We start from the raw sequence: 19,051 nt of genomic DNA on the forward strand, positions 1-19,051 counted from the left end.
TCATTTAGAACGTTTTAGAGCCTAAACAGTAGTGTATAGGATTTCCTAATAGCGCCCCCATGCGCGCTCACGATTCTACGGAAGCCGGCAGACCAAACCGGAAGGAAGTGCGCATTCAGCGTCTGCTCTGCCGATAATGCAAGCGTAGAAGAAGAAATGTGCCGTTTACCTGTGCAAAGAAAGAAACAACGAAAGAAAAATGTCTGAGGACTTCAGTGTTGAGGAAGAGCATGAGTTCTTTGCCGAGCTGAATGCGCTGGTTTGGTCTGCCGGCTTCCGTAGAATCGTGAGCGCGCATGGGGGCGCTATTAGGAAATCCTATACACTACTGTTTAGGCTCTAAAACGTTCTAAATGACTTCGTTTCGAGTAAATTATGGACGCTACCCACTCAGGACACTTTGAATACATTGGATGAGCAGTATGGAGGAATATTGACACGTTTTTATGGACTTTTATGGACCTTTCTGTCTCGGGGCGCCATAGACCTCCATTATTTGAATGTCAGCAGACAGCAAGAAGCCTCCCAGATCTCCAGATGCATTTGAGATATCAAAAAAGTACTCCAGAGTTTTGTTCAGCATGGGGGTGAGTAGAAAATGAAGGCTAATCATGTTTTGGGTGTACTATTCCTTTAAGTCTCATAACACTGATGTTGCATTTATTCAAGAAACACACTTTAGAAATGAAAACGAAGCTTTGAAATTAAAAAGAGATTGGGTTGGTAAAGTGTTTCATAATTCAGTGTCAAGTAATAGCCGCGGTGTTGTGAAACTTATTAATAAAAAACTTTATTTTATTTTATTACAGCAGTTAAAGGATGAAGATGGCCGATGGTTGTGTCTTCCGGCACTTGTTAATGGAGTTAAGGTTGTTTTGTGTAATGTTTATGCCCCGAACAGGGATGATCCTAATTTTATGGATGAGGTTAATAAGATGTTGGGAAGCATAGAGGGATGTTTTATTAGGTGGAGACTTTAATATTGTGTCAGATGAATATATTGATAGGAGTACAATCAATGTAACCTCAAAAACGAAAACAGGATTAGCATTAAACTCCCTTAAAGAGGGTATTGGTTTGGTAGATATTTGGAGACTTGTAATTATGTCATGCCCAAGCCCTATAAACAGTTTTTAAAAAACTTCGGTTTTCATTCTTTTCCTGCTTTGTGTGTCAACTTTCACGGTTGCTAAGCAACAGAGCAAACCCGCTGAAGGTTAGACCTGTTCGAATTAACAGCCAGAACACTTCTGACTTCGAAGGATCCAGTCTAGGTAGACCGCGTCCTTGGAGGATGCAGCCCAGGATTTCGAACAGAGTCTTAGTCAGGAGCGCGTTGACATGCTAACCTTTTTTCATTGCGATGTCTGAATATATTTATCCTCTTGTTTGAACCCCTTAGGGGCTTTAAAAAACAAAAATGCCTGTCTTTTTTTGCGCTTTATGAAACAAAGTACCCTATATTTTTTTGGATGTATAGCTACATTTCTCATGTAATTTTGTGTAGTTTATTTAATTTTTTATTTTGCAACAGTACAGTTAATGAGCAACCTGTACTTGTGTGCCTGTTCGTTCCGTCTAAAATGTTTATTTTGGAATAAATAGTTTAATATTAAAAATATTTTTTGTCCGATTCATGGATTAATCGAAAAAATTATCAGTCGATTAATCGATTTTTAAAATAATCGTTAGTTGCAGCCCTACTTTCAACACCATCATCCCACAGCATGTACTTCTTCCAGAGGATGAGGAGAGCCCACCTGTCCCCCCCCCCCCCCCCCCCCCCAGCCTCCCTACCTTCTACAGAAGCACCATAGAGAGTGTTCTGACCAGCTGTCTCACTGTGTGCTGTGGAGGCTGCAGCGCCTCAGACTGGAAGAAGGTGAGAGAATCTCCTCCTCTTCCCCCCATTAAAGACATTTCATCCCAGCGCTCATCCCAGCAGGGAGGACAGTCCATGGTGGGGGGGGTGAGGGGTCATCAATGACCCCTCACCCCCCCCACCATGGACTGTCCTCCCTGCTGCCCTCTGGGAAGACACTTTGAAGCATCCGATGCAGGTCCAGCAGATTCCAGAACAGTTTCTTCCCCACTGCCATTAGACTGCTGAATGTTGTGTACATTTTATATACATAAAAATGTGAGAACTGTAAATATACAGTCTAAGTTCATATTACAATTTTTTTTTTTATGTATTTATTACCGTTTTTAAGAGTACACTTTAAAAAATGAAATTTTGTAGAGCTGTTTTAAACGAAATTTGTTTTTGTTTACACTCGTGTATACAAAATGACTTAATAAATCCATCCATCCATTTTCTAACACGCGAGGGATGCTGGAGCCTATCTTCAGCTGTCTCTGGCTGAGAGGCGGGGTCCACCCTGGACAGGTCGCCAGTCCATTGCAGGGCAACACAGAGACAAACAACCATTCACACTCACACCTAAGGAGAATTTAGAGAAACCAATTAACCTAACAGTCATGTTTTTGGACTGGAGGGAGGAATGCTCAGGGAGAACATGCAAACTCCATGCAGAAAGACCCTGGGCTGGCAATCGAACCCAGAGCAGCCCAAAAAATAAATCTGTCTATTCTATAACAGTAGATGCAAACCATTAGAAATGTAAATTTATGTGTTCAGCTATACTAAGGGCTGTCACGATAACAGACGAATGAAATATCGCGATATCAAGAAGCTCACCGCGGTACAAAACCGGCCACCGCCATCACCGCATCTTGGGGGAACAGTTGAGAAGGATACAATGGCAGCTGCACTGGAATCAAAACCAAGCATTTCGGTTTTCAGCCAAATGAAAACGAGGAGCCAGACAATTAAAATGAGGTATTTTTTAAAATCTGCGTCAAAACTGTTCAAGTAAAACGTGGAAACACAGCAAATGTAAGGGCTCATCTAGCTAGCTACCACCCAGCTGTTACAGCGCGGCTAACGCCACCTCCTGCCACACAGTCGTGGGGCGGCTCATGTCGGTGCCAGTCGACAGCTTGGAGTCGGCGAAGCCTTTGTTCGAGTCGCTAAGTACAGCAGGGACAGTGACGGACGCCTAACAGCCGCTGTTACACGGTACCTCGTTGAAGAGTTGGTGCCATTTCCCACTGTGGAGAAACCTGGATTCCGGTCGCTCCTCCAATGAGCGCACCGTCCGAGAGGGTTTTCAGTGTCGCTGGAAATGTTTTCCCCCTCTCAGATCCTCTCAAACCACATAAGGTTAACATGCTGGTTTTACTTTCCCGCAACACGGACATGGCTGAGCTTTAAATCACCGTCATTTGTTTGTGTGTGAATTAAGAATTATGGCGCCTGTTACATTTAATTTTGTATAGGCGCACTTAAAAAACAACAAAAAAAAAAAAACGGGCACTCAAATTTGCCTTTAAAAGTTCAGCCTTCTTCTGAATTTCGTTAAGTTCAGTCGGAGAAATGAGGCATATCTGTGCTATAAGTGTTATAAAATTGCCATGTCTTTTTTTTAATAACCTTTTTTTAATGTTTAAGCACCATGTTTCAAAGGAAATTTTGCCATGTAGTTGGTAATTTAACAATATACAAACACATTTGCGAAATAAATAGTTTAGAATAAAGAAAGAAAGATGATGCAATGATATCGCATATTGCAATATTTAGCTTCCTTGAATAATCGCAGGGGGAATTCCTCAACCACGACAGCCCTAGCTATACTACAACTCTTACTTTGGGAAGATACGCCAAACTGTATTTTTTAAGATTTTATTAATTCTTATTATAGGCATATAATAGCCAATAATTACACTATAGATCATTGATCACCAAACTAGAAGCACACATAGATGACCTCATCTAGTTCATACTACAACTCTTATGCTGATGAAGATTCTCAGTCATCCAGGTCATACTCATTCTGTTTGACATCTGTTTGTTTTTAAAAGACATAGATATAAAAAATATAACCACGGATGCCTGGGGGACAGTGATTCACCTACATGTTATGAATGCTGGCGTACCATAAATGATAAATTATGAACAGTTTAGTTTGTGCCTTCAAGTCGTTGCCCATAGGAAGACGTTACCGTGATATAACGGAATATCTTCAGAACGGCTCCAACTGACACAAAACTCATATGGGTGAGTAGAACATGATGTAATAACGTAAATCAAGGGCCCAATGTAAAAAAACAAACGAAATTCCCCTTTAAATCAATTTGACTGGATGATCTGGTGAACTGTAAAGTGCCTTGAGATGACGTGTTGTGAATTGGCGCTATAGAAATAAACTGAATTGAATTGAAGAAGGGGCGGGGCCCTAAGCAGATCTCACCACCCGAGCAGCTGCTGCTGTGGATTCCCAGTGACAGCGCACTGCCGGGTTGGGGGGGGGCTGAGCGGCTCCAACAGCAGAATAATATTTGGAGGCAGGATCGTAATCTTGGTGAACTGACTACACAGACATATTTCAGGTGGACTTTCTCACATAAAAACAAATTAAAACTACTCTTTAACCCACTGATAACAGCAAATACAGCAAAGCCGCTCTCTGCCAATGAACACAGGAGCAGAAGAAGCATTAAATGTGTTGTGATTTGGCACTATATAAATAAACTGCATTGAAATTGACTCTAAAACATGGCATTTGCTGAAAGAATAACCAAATTAAAACAGTAATTAAAACAAAACCCTACAGATAAAATAAAAACATGTATAAACATAGAATGCATATTTCTATTAAACATTAAGTTTCTTTATTCATATATTTATATATGAATATATGTAAATGATATATAATATATCATACACATAATTATATGTGTATGAACGTATTTTTATTGTGCGTGTTTTACCATTTGCCTTTCATTGAAAATAAGCAATAATGGATTATTTTCTTTATTCCAAATGTTAGTTCATTTAGAAAAGTATCTCCTTTTAGATAATTTTATTCAGTTAATCAAGTAATCAATCGGTTGATCAATTACCAAAAAAGGTGCTAAGGGCAGCCCTAGTTGCTACGTACAAATATTTGTCTATTTTTTAGCTTTACAGCTTCCTCCATTTTTACTGTCCAATGTTAGCTTTTTGATTTGTAAATAAAATAATGTTCTTTTTGGTTTAAATATAGACTTTTGTAACAATTTTTAATATATAACAGGGATCAGGGAGACTGATTTTATAATGATTTGTATCTGCCTCAAAAACAAACCGCACTGACAGACCTCTAATTATAACCTCAAACATTAAAGACAGAGAAAAAGAAAAAAAGAATATCCTGAATAAAAAGGAAGTTTGGAACCATGTGATGTTTTCTATTTACAGATTCAGCAGCTTATTATCTGGCAGCGAGGCTAATCCCTCCCTGAATCTGCAGAACAAAAGCTCCAACTTGAGGTTTTCAGCAAAATAATCGCTGACTGAGAACCTCTGCTACAGACAGACAAAAGCTTCTTTCAGCCAAATGTTCTCAGGAGAACAACGAAGAGGGAGAACAGCTCTTAGCAACGGCCTAAACATCACCTGAACTCCTCTGGCTTTAGTCTTCAGATCACCAGCTTTAATCCAGCCATCTTTAACGGCTGATGAATTTCAGAAACGACTGACGTGTTCCGTTTCTGACTAAATCTATAGATCCTCCCATGTTTACAAAAGAAACAGGCAGAACAAGCAGCTGCTTGTTTGAAACCATCCAGACTTCGATGCTGCTTTTTGTTATTGAACAGTTTTTCAATCTGCCATGATGCTCTTTATCTGCAAAAAGTTGCTTTATTATCTTAATATTCTTATCTGCATTTGTTTATTTGTTGCTGTACATGTTCCATTATCATTGCAGCAAAACAAATGTTTTATAAGGAAAATAAAAAAAGGCAACATAGACGTTAAACTCTGAAAACTTCTTAATAAAAGAGAGAAACTTAAAGTATTTCACAGATCATCTCCTCCTCCTTTCAAGCCTAACACAAACGCTTGCTCTTGACCAGCAGACCAAAAGAGATTCAATTTTAATTGAATTTCAATGTATTTATAAAGCTCAAACACACAACACGTCAGTTTTCTATCTAAGGAAGACAGCTGATTTCATCGAGTCAACATCAAACCCTCACACTGAGCATGCTTGTAGCGACAGTAGAGAGGAAAACTCCCTTTTAACAGGAAGAAACCTCCAGCAGAACCAGGCTCAGTTTGAGCGGCCATCTGCCGAGGCCGGCTGGGGTTCAAGGAGACAGAAGCAGACATAGAAAAAGAAGGATAGATAGAAAAGGCATTGGTTAACTAGCTCCACAGACGACCTCGTCTAGAAAACAGGCAGGCAGACGAGGTACAAACCAGTTCCCATGTCAGAGGACAAAAGAAAGCACATAAAGTTAGGGGTTGAACTAACAATTACTGCAGGATGGGAGACTTGATAGAATGTTGCAGAATGATGAAAAGCGGTCCCTATGTCCTCCAGCAGTCCAAGTCTATAGCAGCATAGCTATAGGATAACCTGATCCACTCCATCTATACGCTTTATCAATAAGGAAAGTTTTAAGCCTGGCCTTTAAACCAGCTTGTCTGCCTCACGAATGGACTAGAAATGCCTCTTTGCTCTTTAATCCAGAATAAAGCTCACCCCCTAAAGTAAAGAGAATGTGATCTGTAGACACACCCCCCCTCCTGTAATTGATATTTATGCACTATTTTTGCACGCCACGTATCACTTTACTTGGATTTTCTCTTTACTCTGATTTAGTTTTTACATATGCATATATATATATACATACATAGATATATATACACAGAGGAGATATATGTGTATATATTTTATCTCTTTTTTATTTTTATCTTTACTATCTTGTGTTGTTGGATGTGTGTATATATATATAAAACTGTAACTGGAGCGTGTAACAAAAGTAATTTCCCTCTGGGATTAAAGTATTTCCGATTCTGAAAACATGATTTAAAAATAATGCAATTTGAAAAGCTCAATCTAAATAACTGATATTTGAACACAATTAAAATCTGAAAAGAAAAAAAAGACAGAAATAAAATATGAAAAAATTACTTAAAAAAAGAGAGAAAACAGCAAAGTTACTGTAAGGACCATTTTTTAGTTAAGAAATTTTTCAAAATTTCATTTCTGGAATGCTTTTTCTTTTAGATTTGTCTTTACAAAACATGTTCTTCATTTTCAACAATAATGGAACAAAATTCCTTCCACAATTAGTGAAAGTCTGGCCCTGAGTAATTTAAATTACTCGGGTAAAAGCGAGTCGAAACGCTCATCAGGCTTTCAAATTCCAGGGCAAAGGGCTCAATGTCCCTGCAATGGAAAAGGACCTACCAGGTCGGGATGAGTTTATCTTTGCCCGAGCAAAACAAAGTTAAAGGCTGAGTTACCGTCCACATTAGGGTCTTACAAAAGAAATCAAATGCTTTTATCTAAAAACAGAAAAGGGAAAAATATTCACACAGTTGAGGAAGGAATTTATTTGTTTTTACTGCCCTCCGCTTAATTATGATCTTTAGTAATTTTTCCTCTTTGGAAGGAAGAGCGGAAGGAAAAAAAACTAATATTTGCAGGTTAATCAGCCAGGCTCAACTTAGCCGCAGGTCTGGGCTTTTCACAGGCATCAGGATGAACATGGCATTTAAAGTTTATATAAAACCATTTTTACAACTTACAGTACTTTTAACAGGATGCCAATAAAAGTTAAGGATTAACTAGTTTCTTGCAGCACTGACTGGACTAAATACTGGGAATATATATATGGTCTGTATACAAATCAAGAGAAAAACATGTGTTTCCTGTTTGGAAAACCAAATAAGTGGAAAACATGGAAATTCAGGATGTGGAAATTAAAAAAGTAGCTTTAATTGCTCATCAGGGAATCTAAAAACTGAAAGCTAATTACCAAAGTAGACAAGCATGATAATTAATGAGATAATATCTGCTTTAACTTTTAAGCTACTATTAAAAGAAAAAATTACAATAGAAAACCTAATGATAAAACTGAAACAGATAAAGCTTGTTTAAGCTTCTTTATATTTTGCAGCAGTGAGGAAATTTGAATTTATGCAAATAGTACTTTGATCATTTCTGTACAGGTTCTTTTAAATTTCACGACAGATATTAGATGTGTTTCCTGCAGCTAACCAAGGGTTGTATTTAAAGTTCTATAATAAAATTCTTTAGTTTTTAAATGACACCATCCATTGCCTCCATTGGTCATCCAATGGATATTAGAAAAAGCTCAGTTTCTGGGTTTGCTGTTAATCACCTCAGGCTCTGACCTGAGAATCTCATCATTACAATCAACAAGACAAAAACATCCATCAAACAGGGACTAATTGAAGATAAGATGCGTTGCCATGGAAACTGATTAAATTGAATCAACCAAAGCTGAGCTGGAGCCCTGTTTAATAAACAACCTCCATCTCAATTAAAACTATGAATCACCAGGAAGCTCTTTTAAAACCAACCTGAGTAGCTCAGGTAAAAATAGATTTTAAAAAATGATGTCATTTTAATTCAGATAAAGGTATTTTCATAGAATTTAAAGTTTATATAAAAGCATTCAGACTTTCCGTTAAAACCATTTTTACAACTTATAGTACTTTTAACAGGATGCCAATAAAAGTAAAGGATTAACTAGTTTCCTGCAGCACTAACTGGACTAAATACTGGGAATATATATATATGGTCTGTCTGTATAAAAATCCACGGAAAAATATGCGTTTCCTCTTTGGAAAAAAAACAAATATGTGAAAAGTCATGATGTAGAAATTTAAAAAGTATCTTTAATGGCTAATCAGGGGATCTAAAAACTGAAAGCTAATTACTAAAGTAGACAAGCATGATAATTAATCAGATAATAGTTGAGGTAGTCATTTTAAAACAATATATTTTATAAGGTAAACCTGGAGACAAATAAACCCAACAGGTCATTAATCTGTCAGCATTTTATAGATTAAAATAGAGTCATATTGGAGACTTAATAAAGCTTAATAACAATTAGTTATTACTGTGGAATAAACTGTATAATATTTATTATATTATCAAGCAGAGTTATAGTATATTACTGCTAACATATTTACATGTAACTCAACTTAAACTGAACAGGTTTAAGGTTTATTCTGTTTATTTTAGTTGAACTAAGATCAAGTGGTTGATGAGCTGCTTCCCTCCATCAGGAAGCTCATCTTTAAATCAACTATTTTCACCTTTATTTCACCTAAAACCTGTTTTTCTATCTGTTGTAATGTGTATTCTAATGAGTGCTCTTCAATGACGTCATTAATGGGTGTGACTATAAATTGTGGAGCATGTGCAATGTTGGTGAATGAAGGAAAAATAAAGTGGTGGCGTGTGACGTGTCGCCCAAGGAAACAACTTGGTGTAGTCGTGTGCTGTTATTCTCCGACTGTTCCCTGCCCTTATGATGACAGCGCCAACAGGTTATGGGCCCAGGAGGGAGATGGGAAGTCGATGGCAAAGATTGTGCTTTGATGGAGATGAAAGAAATTATGAGCTGTGGGAGGCAAAGTTTCTGGGACATCTCCGGCTGCACGGCTTGAAAGAAACAATACTGCGTAAGGTGGAGCCGAATGCAGATGAAGATGAAGATGACGACTCTGATAAAAACGAGGAAGCCTACGCCGAGCTGATCCAGTGTCTAGATGACAAGAGCTTGTCTCTAGTTATGAGAGAGGCGGCAGATGACGGCAGGAGGGCGTTGCAGATCCTGCGAGATCATTATGCGGGCAAAGGAAAGCCGCGGGTAATTAGCCTCTACACAGAACTGACATCCCTCCAGAAAGCTGCCAGCGAGACTGTCACAGACTATATTATTCGGGCTGAAACTGCCATTACAGCGCTAAGAAATGCTGGAGAGACGCTGAGTGATGGACTGTTGATAGCCATGACTTTGAAAGGTTTGCCTGAACCATTTAAGCCATTTGTTGTTCACATAACTCAAAGTGATGATGACAAATTAACATTTGGTGACTTCAAAGTTAAGTTGAGAAATTATGAAAGCACCGAAAAGTTAAAAGTTAACATGGATGAAGATAATGTGATGACAGCCAGTGGATTCTCAAGCAAAGTGATGCAGAGACAAAAAACAAACCCAGAGTTTACGTGTTACAGCTGTGGCCAGAAGGGACACAAAGTGCGACAATGTCCGACGAACTTTAAAGCACAGAGACAATGGTGCAGTTTCTGTAAAAACTCCAGTCATAAAGAGAGCAACTGTCGAAGAAAGAAGAAAGAAAGTGTGAAACGGGCCATCGAAGGGGATGATCACTCGTTTGTTTTCAAGATGAGCGACAGCCAGATGAGCGGCTTGAAACAAAGAGGACTGATGGTAGACACCGGTGCAACGTCTCACATAATTAATGATCTAAGCAAGTTTAAAAAGTTTGATGATGCCTTCCGACCGGAGGAACACTTCGTGGAGCTTGCTGATGGGACGAGGACAACTGGCGTGGCACAGAAGAGAGGCGATGCAGAGGTGTGGCTGCGAGACACCGAGGGACGGAACGTGAAGGTGGCGATAACGAGGGCGCTGTACATCCCCACCTACCCCCAGAGCATCTTCTCTGTTAAAGCAGCGACGGCAAAGGGAGCCTCAGTCAACTTTCAACAAGGACATGATCAACTCATCTGCAAGGATGGAACCAGGTTTGACATTAACGTGTACAATAGACTTTATTTCCTTGATGTTCTCGATGAAAATGACTTTGCTGACAAAGAGGACGATAAAGTTTTGGGTTGCTATGACATTCAAGAGTGGCACAGGATTTTAGGTCACTGTAATTTTCAAGATGTATTAAAACTAGAAAATGTTGTGAAAGGTATGAAAATCAAAGGGAAGGTTGATAAAACTAAACTAGACTGTGAAACGTGTATTAAAGGGAAATTTACCCAGAGTAGAAATAGACAAGCTGATGCAAAAGCTAAAACGGCCCTTGAGCTAGTGCACACGGATCTAGCTGGCCCTATTGAGCCTGCTGCAAAAGAAGGATTTAGGTATTCACTTGCATTTACGGACGATTTTTCAAGTGCAATATTTGTCTATTTTCTAAAAGCTAAAAGTGACACAGTCAGAGCTACTGAAAGGTTTATTGCAGATGTAGCCCCCTATGGAAAAGTAAAGTGCATTAGATCAGATAACGGCACTGAGTTCATGTCAAGAGATTATCAGTCTTTATTGAGTAAAAATGCTATTCGACATGAAACATCTGCGCCGTATTCTCCCCATCAAAATGGGACAGCTGAAAGAAGCTGGAGAACACTGTTTGAGATGGCCAGGTGTTTGCTGATTCAGAGTAATTTGCCTAAAGAATTATGGACTTATGCTGTGATGACTTCTGCAGTTATACGCAACAGGTGTTTTAATAATCGTCTGGGGCAAACGCCGTACTACATGTTGACAGGCAAGAAACCTGATCTTTCTAAAATGAAGGAGTTTGGAACAGTGTGCTACTCTTACAAACAAAATAAGAAAAAGTTAGACCCAAGGTGTGATGAAGGAGTTTTTGTTGGTTATGATAAAAACAGCCCATCATATTTGATTTATAATCCAGTGACAGGAAGGGTGTGTAAACACAGGTTAGTCAGATTTCTAACTAAACCTGAAAATGAATGCCAAACTCAGACTGAACCAGAGGAGTTGGAGGATGAGTATTACAGAAAAACTGTTCCTGTTAAGTCAGAGTTAAAAGTAGAACAGCAGGTGTCAGAAGGAACAAAAGAGATGCGTGCTGAACCTTCAAGTGTGGGGAACACAAATCTCAGGCAAGATGAAGAACATTGTCTACGACGCTCCAAAAGAGAGAAAAAAGTGCCTCTGTATTTAAAGGACTACGAATGTAAGGCAGAGAGTGATGATTTTGCCACGGAAAATTTTGACAGTGTTGATTATTGCTATCGTTTAGTGTGTAATACACCACAAAGTTTTAAAGAGGCCCTGACTTCACCTGAATCTGAGAAGTGGATAGAAGCTATGGAGGAAGAGGTTGAATCCTTGAAGGAAAATAACACATTTACTCTGACCACGCTGCCAGAAGGTAAAAATGCAGTGGGGGGTAGATGGGTTTATACCATCAAGGAGAATGCAGATGGAGCTGAGACTTTTAAAGCCAGATATGTGGCAAAAGGCTACAGCCAGGAAGCTGGTATAGATTATGGGGAGACATTTGCACCAACAGCTAGCATGACGTCTATACGCAGCTTGATGCAGATGGCAGCTCAGTATAATCTGAAATTACATCAGATGGATGTTAAAACAGCCTATCTACACGCTCCTATTGATTGTGAGGTGTATATAGAACAGCCTGAAGGTTTTATGGTTGACTCAGAATTTGGTGAAAAACAGTTTCTTAAACTTAACAAATCGTTGTATGGTTTAAAACAATCTGGACGCAACTGGAATAAGATGTTATCTGATTATTTGTCTGAAAACGGTTTTGTACCAAATGAAGCAGATCACTGTGTTTATACAAAACATACAGCAAATAATAGAGTGATTCTAGTCATTTGGGTTGATGATCTTATTATAGCAACAAGTGAGGATTCTCTAATGGACAGTGTTAAAGACATGCTGAAAGCAAAGTTTAAGATGAGAGATATGGGGCCGCTTAAACATTTTTTGGGCATTGATTTTACACAGACAGAGGGAGAAATAAAAGTTAGCCAGAAAAGGCACATAACTAAAATACTGGAGAAATTTGGTATGTCTGAATGTGGTACTAGATGCACTCCATGTGAACAGAAGTTAAACTTTGAAAGTGAAAGCAAACTTGTAGACCCAAGATTGTATCGTGAGCTTATAGGAAGCCTAATATATCTCATGATGTGCACAAGACCTGATATTAGTTGGGTTGTAAGTAAACTCTCACAATATTTGTCACAACCAAGGGAGTGTAACTTGGTAACAGCAAAACATGTGTTGAGATACTTAAAAGGGACAATAGACAAGAGTTTATGCTTTAAGAGGAGCGAGCAGAAACTTCAGCTCGTAGCATATAGCGATGCAGACTGGGCTACTGATCAGAGTGACAGGAGAAGCGTTACGGGTTATTGTTTTAGCCTTAATAAAAATGGACCAGTTATCTCATGGAAGTCAAAGAAACAACAAACGGTGGCTCTGTCTACATGCGAAGCAGAGTATATGGCATTGGCAGCGACAACACAGGAAAGTTTGTATCTTGTACAGTTGTTGGGTGGAATGGACAAAGACTGCATGTATATGCCAGTTACAATATTTGAGGACAATCAAGGAGCAATAGCTTTGTCAAAGAACCCAGTATTTCGTCAGAGATGTAAACATGTTGATATCAAGTATCATTTTGTCAGATCTGCATTTTATGATGGAAAAATAAACATTGTATACTGCTCAACAGCAGATATGGTTGCGGACGTTTTTACCAAACCTGCCACAAAGCCAAAACTGGGAAAATTTATGCATTATATGTTTGGAATGTAAAATAACTTGTTTTAAATGTTCAAAAAAAAAAAAAAAAAAAAAAAAAAAATTGGAATGACGATTGTATAGTGCAAGAGCAAGTGGGGGTGTTGTAATGTGTATTCTAATGAGTGCTCTTCAATGACGTCATTAATGGGTGTGACTATAAATTGTGGAGCATGTGCAATGTTGGTGAATGAAGGAAAAATAAAGTGGTGGCGTGTGACGTGTCGCCCAAGGAAACAACTTGGTGTAGTCGTGTGCTGTTATTCTCCGACTGTTCCCTGCCCTTATGATGACAGCGCCAACACTATCTTTTATAAAAGATTAAACAGACACACCTGCTTCATCTGATGGAGGAAGCCTAAACCGCTGCGTCATCTCCAACCGTAGGGAAATGTATTTCACTATTTAAACAGTCTGAGTGACATTTCTAACTGAAATCTCCTGCTTTAGCAGCAGCTGTGCCGCGTGCTCCCGTAAGCTAGCATGACGTCAGGCAGGCTCACCTTGAAACGTTGCTCTGAGTCTTTATAAAATCCCGCCGTCCATAGCCAGCTGCTTACTGTCCGCGCGCTCTGATAACACTGAGGAGCTAATGAAGATAAAAACCCTGATATTTTCTAAACACGTGGAGAAAAAAACACTGCGACGGTATAAAGCAGCAGCCCTCCATTAGAGCAGCCAGGGTTACGGGCAGCCCCTCCCCTAATTACTTCCGGTTTGGTAAGCAGGGGAAAAAGGAACAGGCTGTACAAAATATTTGACACCAAGTTCATCTCTAAAAACGTTAGACAACATTCACTTTCAGGCTTTGACATTACAGGGGCTTTTAAAACAACTCCAACGGCAGCATTACAGGTAGAAATGGGAGAAATGCCACTTGAGTTGAGAAGAATTCAGTTATCTCTGACCTATTGGGCTAATTTACAGCGCCATAGTGAAGATCATCCTGCACAAAACACTTGGAAATGGACAATAGGGAGAAAAAAAAGCTTTGGGTGGACAGTTAAACAAAAAGCAATGGAGTTAGAATGAATAAAGTTCAGTCCAACAGTAGCACTGCCAGCAATAGCACCTTGGATTCTCCCTGAAGCAAAAGTAGATCTGACACTATTACAAAAGGGAAACAAGGTCAGGGGGTTTATTTTGAATTCAAATACAATTCAGGAATATATTAATAGTTACTATACTGTAGTTGCATTCAGATCTATACAAATGCATCAACATGTTTAGATAACAAGGTAGGAGTATCTTTTATTGTTTCAGAGTTTCATATAACAGTAGGAAGAGGACCAGTGATAATATATCAGTATACACAGGATAAATGCTAGCAATTTTGTTTGCAGTAAAATGGGTAGAGGAAATTACGGGAGAGGATTAGGGCCACTGAAAAAAAAAAAAAAGTGAACTGATTCTTAAATTTTATTTCAGTTTATCATGGGGAAAAAAATGTCAGAATTCTGACTTTAATCTCAGAATTCTGACTTTTTTTCCTCAGAATTCTGACTTTAATCTCAGAATTCTGACTTTTTTCTCGGAATTCTAACTTTAATCTCAGAATTCTGACTTTAATCTCAGAATTCTGACTTTTTTCAAAGAATTCTGACTTTAATCTCAGAATTCTGACTTTAATCTCAGAATTCTGACTTTTTTCTCGGAATTCTAACTTTAATCTCAGAATTCTGACTTTAATCTCAGAATTCTGACTTTTTTCAAAGAATTCTGACTTTAATCTCAGAATTCTGACTTTAATCTCAGAATTCTGTCTTTTTTCTCAGAATTCTGAAATTAATCTCAGAATTCTGACTTTAATCTCAGAATTCTGACTTTAATCTCAGAATTCTGACGTTTTTCCTCAGAATTCTGAAATTAATCTCAGAATTCTGACTTTAATCTCAGAATTCTGACTTTTTTCTAAGAATTCTGACATTAATCTCAGAATTCTCACTTTAATCTCAGAATTCTGACTTTAATCTCAGAATTCTCACTTTAATCTCAGAATTCTGTCTTTTTTCTCAGAATTCTGAAATTAATCTCAGAATTCTGAAATTAATCTCAGAATTCTGAGGAAAAACGTCAGAATTCTGAGATTAATTTCAGAATTCTGACTTTTTTCTAAGAATTCTGACATTAATCTCAGAATTCTGACTTTAATCTCAGAATTCTGACTTTTTTCTAAGAATTCTGACATTAATCTCAGAATTCTGACTTTTTTCTAAGAATTCTGACATTAATCTCAGAATTCTGACTTTAATCTCAGAATTCTGACTTTAATCTCAGAATTCTGCCGTTTTTCTCAGAATTCTGAAATTAATCTCAGAATTCTGACATTAATCTCAGAATTCTGCCGTTTTTCTCAGAATTCTGAAATTAATCTCAGAATTCTGACTTTTTTCAAAGAATTCTGACTTTAATCTCAGAATTCTGTCTTTAATCTCAGAATTCTGACTTTAATCTCAGAATTCTGACGTTTTTCTCAGAATTCTGAAATTAATCTCAGAATTCTGACTTTAATCTCAGAATTCTGAATTTAATCTCAGAATTCTGACTTTTTTCTAAGAATTCTGAGATTAATCTCAGAATTCTGACTTTTTTCTCAGAATTCTGAGATTAATCTCAGAATTCTGACTTTAATCTCAGAATTTTGGATCTTAATGTAGATGGGCACCATGAAGGAAGAGATGTGGAGCACTCAGCTTCACTGACAAAGATGTGAGTTGTTTGAGGTGACCAGTGACACATTGGTTTGAAAATGACGGAATTAGGCAACTTTTTACGTGCCAGAGGGGTCCCCTCATTAATGGAGGAGCAGAAGGTCATTAAAACAAGAGAGCTAGTCTCTAAAACAGACATGGCTATGGCTTGATGCTAACATGTTTGTTAGCTGTCAGAATTCTGAGATTAAAGTCAGAATTATGACTTTTTTCCCATATTAAACTGATATAAAATTTAAACATCAGTTAACTTTTTTTTTTTTTTCCAGTGGCCCTAATCCTCTTCTGTAGGAAATAAGGCAACGCAAGGCACATTTATTTGTATAGTACACTTCAGTACAAAGACAATTTAAAGTGCTTTACATGATTAAAATACAGTTTTTTTAAAAAGTTTTTTTTTTACATGATAAAAACAGAATCAAAGCAAGTAGGAAAAAATAAAATAAAAAATGCAGAAACAAAAAAACATATTAAAAAACTAAATAAAATAAAAATGTTGAACTAAGATGTTTCAGTTGAACTGTTTAACTAGAACAGTCGAGGGCAATCCTAAACAAATGTGTTTTTAGTCTTGATTTAAAGGAACTCAGGCTTTCCGCACTTCTACAGTTTTCTGGAAGTTTGTTCCAGATAAGTGGAGCATAGGAACTACATGCTGCTTCCCCATGTTTAGTTCTGGTTCTAGGTATGCAGAGCAGGCTGGAGCCAGAAGACCTGAGTGGTCTGGAGGGTTGATACACTGATAGCAAGTCTGTGATGTATCTAGGGGCTAAGCCATTCAGAGATTTATAGACTAGCAGAAGTATTTTAAAGTCTGTTCTCTGAGATACAGGGAGCCAGTGGAAGGACTTTAGAACTGGGGTGATGTGCTCTACTTTCTTAGTCTATTAAGACCATTGACAGTGATTATTTGTTCAGATTTATCTTCTTCAATAATTAGTTTACAGAGAAGCCACTCAGACAGCAGAGCAGATATTTTGATAGAAATCCAGCAAACATTATATAGAATTCAAATGATGGGCATTACAGTCATATTTTTGTGGGTACCAGCACATATGGGAGTTAAAGGAAATGAAATGGCAGATAAGGCTGCAAAGGAGGCTACAACAAGAAAAGATATTGATGTGTCAGTTAAAATTAGTAAGATGTAAATAAAGAGCCTTATTAAACAGAAGATGAAGGAAAGGTGGCAAAAGCAATGGGAGGAAGAGAGGAAAGGAACGATGGTTTGACATGATTCAGAGGAGAGTGGGAGAAATGAGATGTGCAGGGAGGATTATTCAAAATAGGTAAATATAACAATAGCAGATGTGAATACTGTGAGCAACAAGAGACAGTTGAACACTTTATGGTATACTGTAGGAAGTATGAAAGAGAAAGGAAAGAAATGGTTCAAAACCTAAAAATGGAAAGAATACAATTTGATTTAATAGAAATAGAGATAAGTGTTATGTAATTGTTTTTCATTATCTTAGAGTAATAAATGTAATTGTTTGTTTTTGTTTTGTTAATTTGATTGTGACTTGTTTGTTTAGTACAAATTATCAGCCATTCTAATCCACGCTCCATACCAGTTGGTGGCGGTAATGCACCATTTCGTTGCGTGCCAACCGCCAATAAAATTCCATAAAGAAGAAATATTTGACACCTTCAGGCTCTGAGGCAGCAGGCTGCAGAAACCTCAGAGAAACCAGAACATTCTAGGCAGCTTCATCTAGATTAATTTATTCCGAATCAGAAGAAGCTAAATATTGATCAGACTGAGGATCTGTTCTTTCTAAAGGATGTTAGTCAATAAAACACCTGGTTTTTAGGGGAAAGTAGATCCACTAGATTATCATGGGGGGCCTTAGCCAATCACTGGCCACCCCTACCATTTTCCCCCCTCTAATACAGATGGTGGCAACATTAATACTCTCAAGTGGAATATTTAAAACATGTAAATTTTTCATATATTAACAATTGCTAACAAAAACAGTGTTGTTAATTCTGCACATCAATATACTTCCATTAAATATAATAAGTACAGAATTCATGCTCTTTACAGAACTAGATTTTGTGTTTTATGAGGTAAAGAGAAAATGATGTGTCTTTGCATCTAAGTCTTCAGTAACATTACTGATAAATAGCTATTATGATAAAATATATTAAATAATCAATTTATGTAGATATTAGTACTTGTAAATATCAATTATATGCAGAATGATTATTGATAAAGTAGTTAAATAATGAAAATGGAAAAGATGTTCGCCCAAAACTCAAACCTCAAAGAATTGTATCCACTGTACCTTTTATCTAGAAAGCACAGATGTTTAAATATTTATGTGTCTATTTGTCAGCAAAGGTTGTAGGAAAGTATAGTTATTCTTTATTTAGAAAATATGGATGTTGTACTCGTTAATTTTCCTATTGTAGATTGACCCTGAGGTTCTGGTGCCTGTCGACTTTCGGCCAAAAAACTTAAAAAAACTTCTGGCTACGCCTCTGAATCCTGATACACAAGGGTTAAATTATAAGAATAAATAAGAATAATACTGTAAAATAAATATATATATGTTAAAAAAATGTTAAACCATGCATAGTCTATGAATAAATGTATTTCATGGTTTTAGGAAAATTCTAAAGATGTAAATAAAATCAAACAATCTTTTTTTTTTTTTTCCTTTTTCCTCATAAAGCTTCCAGACAAACATGGACAAACTAGTTACTACACCCTTTAATGAAAGAAAAACCCACAATGGTCACAGAAATAACTTGAATCTGACAAAAGTAATAATAAATATTCAAAGAAAATGAACTAATGAGAGTCAGACATTGATTTTAAGCCATCCTTCAACAGAATGATGTTAAAAATCTCATAAACAAATGATAGTTGTCCTTAACTTAGTGTTTTGTTGCGCAACCTT

General features: G+C 37.4%; 1 protein-coding gene across 1 annotated transcript in view; it reads right to left on the minus strand.

The window, feature by feature from the left end:
* The window catches only part of LOC119772136 (equilibrative nucleoside transporter 2-like), a 50,609-nt gene extending 36,455 nt beyond the window's left edge, over positions 1-14,154 (minus strand). The window contains exon 1 of the mRNA XM_038268439.1: positions 13,938-14,154. The gene's annotated coding sequence lies outside the window, so the exon portion shown is untranslated. The remainder of the gene's footprint in view (positions 1-13,937) is intronic.
* Positions 14,155-19,051: the final 4,897 nt, after the last annotated feature.

The sequence above is a fragment of the Cyprinodon tularosa genome, unplaced genomic scaffold (assembly GCF_016077235.1).
Source record: "Cyprinodon tularosa strain WSP-4 unplaced genomic scaffold, ASM1607723v1 ctg70, whole genome shotgun sequence".
Lineage (NCBI taxonomy): Eukaryota > Metazoa > Chordata > Actinopteri > Cyprinodontiformes > Cyprinodontidae > Cyprinodon > Cyprinodon tularosa.